Source organism: Euprymna scolopes, chromosome 30 (genome assembly GCF_053919585.1).
Source record: "Euprymna scolopes isolate OS-2025 chromosome 30, ASM5391958v1, whole genome shotgun sequence".
Lineage (NCBI taxonomy): Eukaryota > Metazoa > Mollusca > Cephalopoda > Sepiida > Sepiolidae > Euprymna > Euprymna scolopes.
This window is the reverse complement of record NC_136511.1, coordinates 47,808,823-47,818,822: the sequence shown is the minus strand read 5'-3', so window position 1 is coordinate 47,818,822 and position 10,000 is coordinate 47,808,823. Positions and strand designations below refer to the sequence as shown.

At 33.3% G+C, this 10,000-nt stretch overlaps 1 protein-coding gene across 1 annotated transcript in view; it reads left to right on the top strand.

Annotated features, from left to right (window-relative positions):
- The window catches only part of LOC145254795 (sodium-dependent neutral amino acid transporter B(0)AT3-like), a 340,072-nt gene that overhangs the window by 283,889 nt on the left and 46,183 nt on the right, over nucleotides 1–10,000 (top strand). The gene's annotated exons all lie outside the window — the stretch shown is intronic.

Sequence of the window (10,000 nt, the reverse complement as noted above, 5' to 3'; positions counted from 1 at the left end):
CTATTATTATTATATGCAAATTATTATTACTATTATTATTATATGCAAATTATTATTACTATCATTATTATATGCAAATTATTATTACTATCATTATTATATGCAAATTATTATTACTATTATTATTACATGCAAATTATTATTACTATTATTATTATATGCAAATTATTATTAACATCATTATTATATGCAAATTATTATTACTATCATTATTATATGCAAATTATTATTACTATTAGTATTATATGCAAATTATTATTACTATCATTATTATATGCAAATTATTATTACTATTATTATTATATGCAAATTATTATTACTATCATTATTATATGCAAATTATTATTACTATTATTATTATATGCAAATAATTATTACTATCATTATTATATGCAAATTATTATTACTATTATTATTATATGCAAATTATTATTACTATCTTTATTATATGCAAATTATTATTACTATTATTATTATATGCAAATTATTATTACTATCATTATTATATGCAAATTATTATTACTATCATTATTATATGCAAATTATTATTACTATCATTATTATATGCAAATTATTATTACTATCTTTATTATATGCAAATTATTATAACTATCATTATTATATGCAAATGTTGTATTCATGAGCAAAAATAAAAGAGATTCTTCATGTCAATAAATCTGAGAATAATTAAAACAAAACAGATAATTTCTTTGTCTCTTAACATATTCAGTTATTATTATTATTATTATTATTATTATTATTATTGTTATTATTATTAGTAGTAGTAGTATTATCGTAATTATATTATTACTGTAATTATTATTATCATAATTATATTATTATTGGTATTATTATTACTGTTATTATTATCATAATTATATTATTATTATTTGTTATTATTATTACTATTATTATTATCATAATTATATTATTATTGTTATTATTATTACTATTATTATTATTATCATAATTATATTATTATTGTTGTTATTATTATTACTATTGTTATTATCATAATTATATTATTATTATTATTGTTATTATAATTATATTATTATTGTTATTATTATTGTTGTTGTTATTATTATTATTATTATCATAATTATATTATTATTATTGTTATTATTATTACTATTATTATTACTATTATTATTATTTTTAGTAGCAGTAGTAGTAGTAGTAGTAGTAGTAGTAGTAGTAGTAGTAGTAGTTTTACTCACTAAGAATAATCACACAATCCACCATCAAAGATTTCTCTTTTCTGGAGTTTTAGTGACCACAAATCTCTGCAGATTTCCAGTACTCTCCACCGCTTTCAATAATATTTGGAGATTAATTTGCATTATTGCAATAACTGCTTTACATTAAATTCTCATTGGTAGCGACCATTAGGCTTCACTTGAATTTAGGCTGCAATAAGCCTCCTCAAGGTCGCAGTCCTCAACATCATTATTAATATTGGCTCACGTGGACTTTCACACGAGTCACCAAACGATCGGTTTGGGGACCTGTGATGTTCTCTGGAAGCTGAGTGACAACAAGTCTCCCCAGACGTCCAGCTCTCTCCACCTCCTTCGATAGCATTTGCAAATAAATCTGCGTCATCGTAACAGCCTCATACCATTGATTTCTCGCTGGTAGTGGACATTGGTTTATATTGGAACTTGAGTGGCACTAAGCCTCCCCACTATCCCTGGTGTCTTCGTGCTTGTCCAGCAGAGGTCTGGCCAGCGCTCTCTCCTCGGTCTTTCCATCCTCCTTGCCCCTTCTCGGCTCTTTGGTATCACTTTTCTATTGGGAGGGGAACGGTGATGAGACAATGGTGGGATGCATGATGGGGGTGTAGAACTTGTTGATATTCAGCTTCGGCGTTCTTCATTCCCTGTAACGCTTCTTTGTTATATTGTCTTGTGTTATTCCCCACATTCTAGGGTTTTCCTTTATATTTCAGCCGTTTTCTTTATCGTTAGGCGTTGTATTTTTGCAGTTATCCCTCTGATTCCAATTTCTGACATTCTTTTTTCGAAGTTTTTCGGAATTGTTCCTAGTGCTCCTACTATTATCGGTACTATTTGGATTTTCTTCATCATTCAAATACCTTTAAACTCTCTGGCTAGCTCTGCGTATTTGCTTCGTTTCTCCTTTTCTTTCATACTCACTCTGTGGTCAGCTGAAACAGCAAAGTCTATGATTTGACAGGATTTTCTTTCTTATTAATTGGTCTTCTTGCTTGGATGGGTTTGTCCGTCTGTATGTCCATGTTCCATAGGATTTTGTGGTTCTTGTTTTCGAGTGCTGTTTTTTAATGCTTGTTCCATTTGTCTGGACGCTCAAAATGCAGTCGTTTGCACAATTCCCAGTGCATCGCCCTCCCCACTTGGTCATTCCTGTTTTTGTATTCCTTTTGGGCCAGTTTGCTGCATTCACTTACTATATGATTTATCGTTTCGTCTCTCTGTCCACAGTCTGCATTTGCTGTTTTCTTGTGTTTTATCGATCCTTACTTTGATATGGTTGGTTCTTATCGAGTTATCTTGTGCTGCAGTTATTAGAGATTCGATTTCTCTGTTTATATGTCCTTTTCGCATTCATGTCCAGGTGTTTTCGTTATTCTCATCTTTTGTCATTCTTATGAATCTTCCGTGGAGTTGTTTCTCTTCCCATTTCTCTTTTCTCATTTTGTCGTTTGTCTCTCTGTTTTCTGTTTTGTTGTTTTTTCGGTGTTTCTCGCTGCCATAATTATCCTTTCAGTGTTTTGCATTATGTATTTTTCTAGTTCTTTTTTCGTGTCTTTCACACAGTATTCTATACAGATCGGTCCTCTCTCGCCGTCTTTCCTTTTCACGTAGAGTCTGTCAGTATCGTCCTTCGGGTGTAGTGCATTATGCATTGTCATGAGTTTCCTGTTTTTCTGGTCGAGTTGTCTCAGTTCTTCTTTGTCCATCCTATAAACGGTCCAGAGTGTCTTACTAGTAATACTGCCTATGTATTTATACGTTTTATTAGGTTTCTGCTATATAATTTCTTTTCCAGGAGTTTTCTTGTTCTCCTGAAGTATTCCTTTCCAATTTTCTCTTTCATTTCTGTTGCTCTGATGGTGTCCGCTTCTAGAATTTCCAAGTATTTATAGTCGTCTTGTTCCCCTAGTGCCCTAGTTTCAGTTTGGTTGGGTAGTTCCATGCCTTCTGTCGTTTCCAGTTTTCCCTTTCTTATAACTAGTTGTGCGCACTTTTCCATTCCAAATTCCATTTGGATATCTTGGCTGAAGATTCTGGTACTGTTGATTAATGTGTCTAGCTCCTTTTCGGTCCTTGCAAAAAGTTTCAGATCGTCCATGTACATCAGGTGGTTAATTTTTTCCTCTGTATTGGAGAACTTATATCCGGCTTGGCACTTTCTCAGAATACTGTTCAAGGGCATCATGGCTATGATGAGCAGTAGTGTTGATCGTGAGTCTCCTTGAAAGATGCCTCTTTGTATGTTAATTTCTGTTATGTGTTGTCCATCAGCTGTCAATTCCAGTCTCCATGTTTTCATTGCATTTTCTATTACGTTGGTGATCCCGTTTGGTATTTTATACATTTTTAGGCATTCTATTATCCATGCTTACCGGGATCCTGTTGTACGCTTTTTTTGTAGTCGATCCATACCATAGCTAAATTCTTTCTCCTCCTTTTTACCTCCTTTAGGATCTTTTGATCTATATATAACAGGTCATGTGTTTCTCTTTTTCCTTTTTGGCATCCTTTCTGCTCCTCGGGGATGAGTCCACGGTTATTCAGGTAGTGGTAGATTTGTTCCCCCAGTTGCGCTGTCAGTATCTTCCACATAGTTGGTAATCATGTGATTGGCCTATAGTTGCTAGGGACGGTTCCTTTCTCTGTGTCCTTCTGTAGCAGTGTGGTTCTACCTTTTGTCACCCAGTCTGGTACGCTTGCTTCCTGTATACATCTTCTCAGGTTTTGGGCTAGCCTTTCATGTAAGGTTGTGAATTTTTTGAACCAGTATGCATGTATCTTGTGCCCAGGTGCTCTCCAGTTTGCCATTTTTCCAATGGTTTTCCTTAAGGGTTCCTTGTTGATTTCATTCACTGTTTCTTCTTCTATTTGTTGTAACTCTTCTTTCATGTCTTTCAGCCATTCGGCATTTCTATTGTAATCTCGTTGCTCTTCCCATATTTTACTCCAGTAGAGGTTTTTTCTGTCGTATTTGGTTGTTCTGTTTTTGTTTTTCCTCCGTTCACATTTTGGTAGAATTGGCTTTCATTAGTTTCCAATGTTCTGTTTTGTTTGCATTGTTCAGATTTATATCTATATCGTCTCAATCTCGCTTCTTTTGCTTTTATTTTTTGGTCCAGTTCTTCATGTTTCTTGTTTAGCCTCTCCCTGTCAGTTACATTTCCAATATTCCGTTTTCTTCACATTGCTTTCTTCCTGTTGATCATTTTGGCTTCTTTTTTGTTTGTGCATTTGGGTTTCTAGTCTTATTTCCCATCCAGGTTTTCTCGGTCCGCTTGTCCCTGGTTGTTTTTCTGATTTGAGATTTATACTTGCCATTTTGGTGCCTGCGTAAATGAGGTTGTTTAAGTCTGTGATTGTATTTGTTGTAATATGTGGGAGGAGCTTGTTAACATTCTCTGTTTCTGTTTTTAGTTTCTTCTGCTCTTGGTTCCTTAACGATGGGAGCTTTGTTTTTTCCTCGTTCATCAGATTATTTTATTTACTTCATTTGCTTCATTCTCTGTTAGTTCTGTTTCATTGTTCTCGGTTTCCACGTTTGTGGACTTCGTTCTTTGCTTTTGTTGTTTTTACTTGTGGGACTTCTACTTGTCGTGTTGCTCTACGTGCGGTTCCGTTGGGGGATGCTTCTTGTTCAGCTTCATCATTTATTTTTCGCTGTATTTCTGTTATTATTATTACTATTATTATTATTATTATTATTACTATTATTATTATTATTATTATTATTATTATTACTATTATTATTACTATTATTATTATTATTATTATTATTATTATTATTATTACTATTATTATTATTATTATTATTATTATTGTTATTATTATTATTATTATTATTATTATTATTATTATTATTATTGTTGTTGTTGTTGTTATTATTATTATTATTATTATTATTATTATTACTATTATTATTATTACTATTATTATTATTACTATTATTATTATTATTATTACTATTATTATTATTATTATTATTATTATTACTATTATTATTATTATTACTATTATTATTATTATTATTATTATTATTATTACTATTATTATTATTATTATTGTTATTATTATTATTATTATTATTATTACTATTATTATCATTATTATTGTTGTTGTTGTTGTTATTATTATTATTATTATTACTATTATTATTATTATTATTATTACTATTATTATTATTATTATTATTATTATTGTTATTATTATTATTATTATTATTATTATTATTGTTATTATTATTATTATTATTATTATTACTATTATTATTATTATTATTATTATTATTGTTATTATTATTATTATTATTATTATTATTGTTATTATTATTATTATTATTACTATTATTATTATTATTATTGTTATTATTATTATTATTATTGTTATTATTATTATTATTATTATTATTATTACTATTATTATTATTATTATTATTGTTATTATTATTATTATTATTATTATTATTATTATTATTATTATTATTATTATTACTATTATTATTATTATTATTGTTATTATTATTATTATTATTATTGTTATTATTATTATTATTATTATTATTATTATTATTATTATTATTATTGTTATTTACTCACTAGGAGTAAACATCTAAACAATTATCAAAGATTGCTGTTTGAGTACAAATTTTGATGTTCCCTGGAGTATGTCTGACAACAAGTCTCCCCAGATTTCCAGTACTCTTCACCCTTTTCGATAATCTTTTAAAAAGAATTTACGTTATCGCAAAAGCCGTTTATCATTGATTTCTTATTGGCTGCGGCCATCGGTCTTCACTGGAATTTGGGTGACAATAAACCTCACCAAAGTCCCAGTCCTTCATCCAGCGCAGATCTGAATAGTGCTTTCTCTCCTCGGTCTTTCCATCCCCCATTAACCCTCATTATTTGGTGTTGTGCCCATTTATGGTGATACTCACAGAGTGAGAGAAAAAAAATAAAAACGGGAGGCATTTTTCAATTTTAAAGTTTCAGGTTTCATGATTCCATGTGGTGCTCCTTTTGTTTTGTATCTGTAACCGTTTCTATGTCCAGTTTGTGTGTAGTTGATGTGTGGTGTTAATCTTCACATTCAAGGGTTTTCCTTAATATTTCTGCACTTTTCATTATTGTTATTCGTTGTATCTTTTCTGCCATCCCTCTGATTCCAATCTCTCCCATTTTTTTTTTTCAAAATTTTTCGGTTTTGTTCCTAGCGTTCCTCCTATTATCTTTACTTTCTTCATTTTCCAGATCCCTTTGAGCTCTCTGGCCAGTTCCGTGTATTTGCCCCGCTTTTCAGACTCCTTGATCTTTAGTTTGTGGTCTGCTGGACGGCAAAATCTTCAATCTGGCTGGACATTTCCTTCTTGTTTACTGTTATGACATTCAGTCTTCTTGCTTTGATGGGTCCATCCGTTTTTATATCCATGTCCCGTAGTATTTTGTGACTTTCATTTTTCAGTACTGCTGCCGGTCTGTGCTTGTATCATTTGCCTGAGTGTTCAAGATGCAATTGTTTGCATTATTGCCAATGTACTGCCTTCCCCACGTGATCGTGTCTAATTTTATATTCTTTTTAGGCTAGTTGGCTGCATTCGTTTATTATGTGGCTTATTGCTTCGTCTCTTTGTCCGCAGATTCTGCATTTGCTGTTTTCTTGTGGCTGCGTCGATCAGTGGTTTGATGCAGTTGGTTCTATTTGCATTATCTTTGTAGCTGTTATTAGTTATTCCGTTTCCCTGTTAAGGTTTATTTTTATAGCCATTTCCAAAGTGTTTTCGTTAGTCTCTTCTTTTTTCATCCTTATGGATCGTCCATGTAGCTGTTGTTTTCCCCGTTTTTCTCTCGTTGTCTTATTCCTCGTCTCCTTTTCTATCTTGTGTGTTTTTTTTCTTGCCTCTTGCTACGTTAATTATTATTTTTTTTACTCCTGTTCACCCCTTACAAGGCATATCGCCACTTGGACGTAAGGAGCTACTATTTAGGGCCATGACTAGGAAAGATTAGCAAGATATTTGTTGATGTTACATTTAAATTTCTGCATATTCGTACAGCCAGTGAAGCAGGCAGCATGAAGGGTATTTCAAAATCTAGCTGTTCGAGGGAATAAACTATTAGAATAGAAAGCGTCCTGGCATTTAGGTCAAACAACAGTGAATGGGTTTAATATTGCTAAACGAGTTTGTCGGGGATATGTACGTCGAGGGGGCGCAAGTGAAACGAATTCATCAGACACATTCCATTAAAATATTGGTAAAACAGACAAAGTGATGCAACATTGCGGCGATGAGACAGAGGCTGGAACTTAGTTGACAAAGTGGGACCTATTAGATTGACAACTCTTTTTTGGACCCTATCTAACAGGGAGAGACTAGTGGCAGATGCACCAGCCCAGATGTGGCAACAATACTCCATGAATTGTCGAATGGTGGCCTCATAGAGGTACTCTCAGGTGTGAGTAGTCTTACAGCTCGATAGAGTGAACTCATCTTCTTTACAGCAGCCTTTGCAATGTCCTCTATGTATTTGTTCCAGTTCATATTGCCCACAAATGTTAGGCCGAGGAGTTTGAATGTATAATTTTTAGGTAGGGTGTTATCTGTCATTGACATAGGCGGTTGGAGAGGGTGTGATTGTTAAAGGAGAGCAGCTTAGTATTACCAGCATTAAATTTCACCATACATTTACGGCCCCATTCCACTACAGTCTGAAGGTCATTTTCTAACGATTCTGACATCGTCTTAGATTTATGTACATCTGTTCTTCCCTCGTGCGTTTTATAGAGCGTTGTATCATCAGCAAATATGCCCATCTCGGACACAATATCATCAGGGAGGTCGTTGATGAGGAATCATATTATTATCAGGAATAATAATGGTCCAAGGATCGACCTATTCTCTTGGTGTTCTGCATTATGTATGTTTCTAATCCATTTTGTGTGTGTGCATGTGTGTGTATGTGTGTATGTGTGTATGTGTGTGTATGTGTGTATGTGTGTGTATGTGTGTATGTGTGTGTATGTGTGTATGTGTGCATGTGTGTGTATGTGTGTATGTGTGTATGTGTGTATGTGTGCATGTGTGTGTATGTGTGTATGTGTGTATGTGTGTGTATGTGTATATGTGTGTATATGTGTGTGTGTTTACACAGTCTTCTATACAAACCAGTTCGCTTCCTTCTTTCCTTTTCACATATAGTCGCTCAGTGTCATCCTCCGGGCGTAGTGCATTGTGAATCGTCATGAGTTTCCTGGTCTTCTGGTCGGAATTCCTTAGTTCTTTTTTGGCTCAGCTCATAAAAAGTCCAGAGTATCTTATGAGAGACACTGCTCACGTGTTTATTTCATTTAATTAGGTTTCGACTATTTAGTTTGATTTCGAATAGTTTACTTGTTTTATAAGGTATTCCTTTCCTATTTTCTCTTTCATTTTTGTTGCTTTGATGGCGTCTGCTTCAAGCACTCCCAAGTATTTGCAGCGAAAAGCAAACAGATTAACTGACTCGGTCACGACGCGCTTCTGACATTAATTATTATTATTATAATTATTATTATTATTATTATTATTATTATTATTATTATTATTATAATTATTATTATTATTATTATTATTATTATTATTATTATTATTGGCTCACAAGGAGCTTTCACATATATCATAAAGGATCTCTCCTTGAAAATAGCCTGTGGGGTTCCTGAGAAGCTGAGTGACAACAAGTCTCCCCAGTTTTCCAGTGCTCTTCACCTCTTCTGATGACATTTGCAAATGGATTCGCATTACCGCAACAGCCGCCTACCATCAATCTCTCGCTAGCTGGAATTTGAGTGGCATTAAGCCTCCCCAAGATCTCAGTTCTCTTCACACTTGTCTAGGGGATGTCTGGTCAGTGCTTTCTCCTCGGTCTTTCCATCATCCTTGGTCCTTCTCAGCTATTTGGTATCATTCTTTTGTGTGTATGTGGGGGTGATTAGGTAATGGGAGGGGTTGCGGAGGGATAGATATGTATCTTTTATGTTCTTTGTTCCTTGTGAGGCTTCTTCATGTTGTGTCTCTGGGGCAGTTCGTCTGGTCCGCGTGTGTGGCTCGTGTGTATTAGTCTCCGTATTCAAGGGGGTTCCTTAATATTTCTGCTGTTTTCTATGAGTGTTATTCGTTGTATCTTTCCATCCAGTCCTCTGATTCCAATTTCTCCCATTCTTTTTTCAAAGTTTTTCGCAATTGTTCTTAGTGCTCCTACTATTATAGGTATTATCTTGATTTTCTTCATCATCCATACACCTTTCAGTTCTCTGACTAGCTCTGTGTATTTGTTCCGTTTCTCCTTTTTTTATATATTTATCCTGTGGTCAGCTGGAACAGAAAAATCTACGATTTGGCAGCACTTTTCGTTCTTGTTAATTATTACGACATCCGGTCTTCTTGCTTGGATGGGTTTATCCGTTTGTATGTCCATGCCCCATAGGATTTTGTGATTCTCGTTTTCAGCTACTGTTGCAGGCTTATGTTTGTACCATTTGTCTGCGTGTTCGAGATGCAGTTGTTTGCACAATTTTTCTAGTGTACTGCCCTTCCCACTTGGTCGTGCCTGTTCTTGTATTCCTTTTGGCAAAGTTTGCTACATTCACTTACTATATGGTTTATCGTTTCCTCTCTTTGTCCACAGAGTCTACATTTGTTGTTTTTGTGTTTTGTCGATCTTTGCTTTCATGTGGGTGGTTCTTATCGAGTTACCTTGTGCTGCCGTTATTAGGGATTCAGTTTCTCTGTT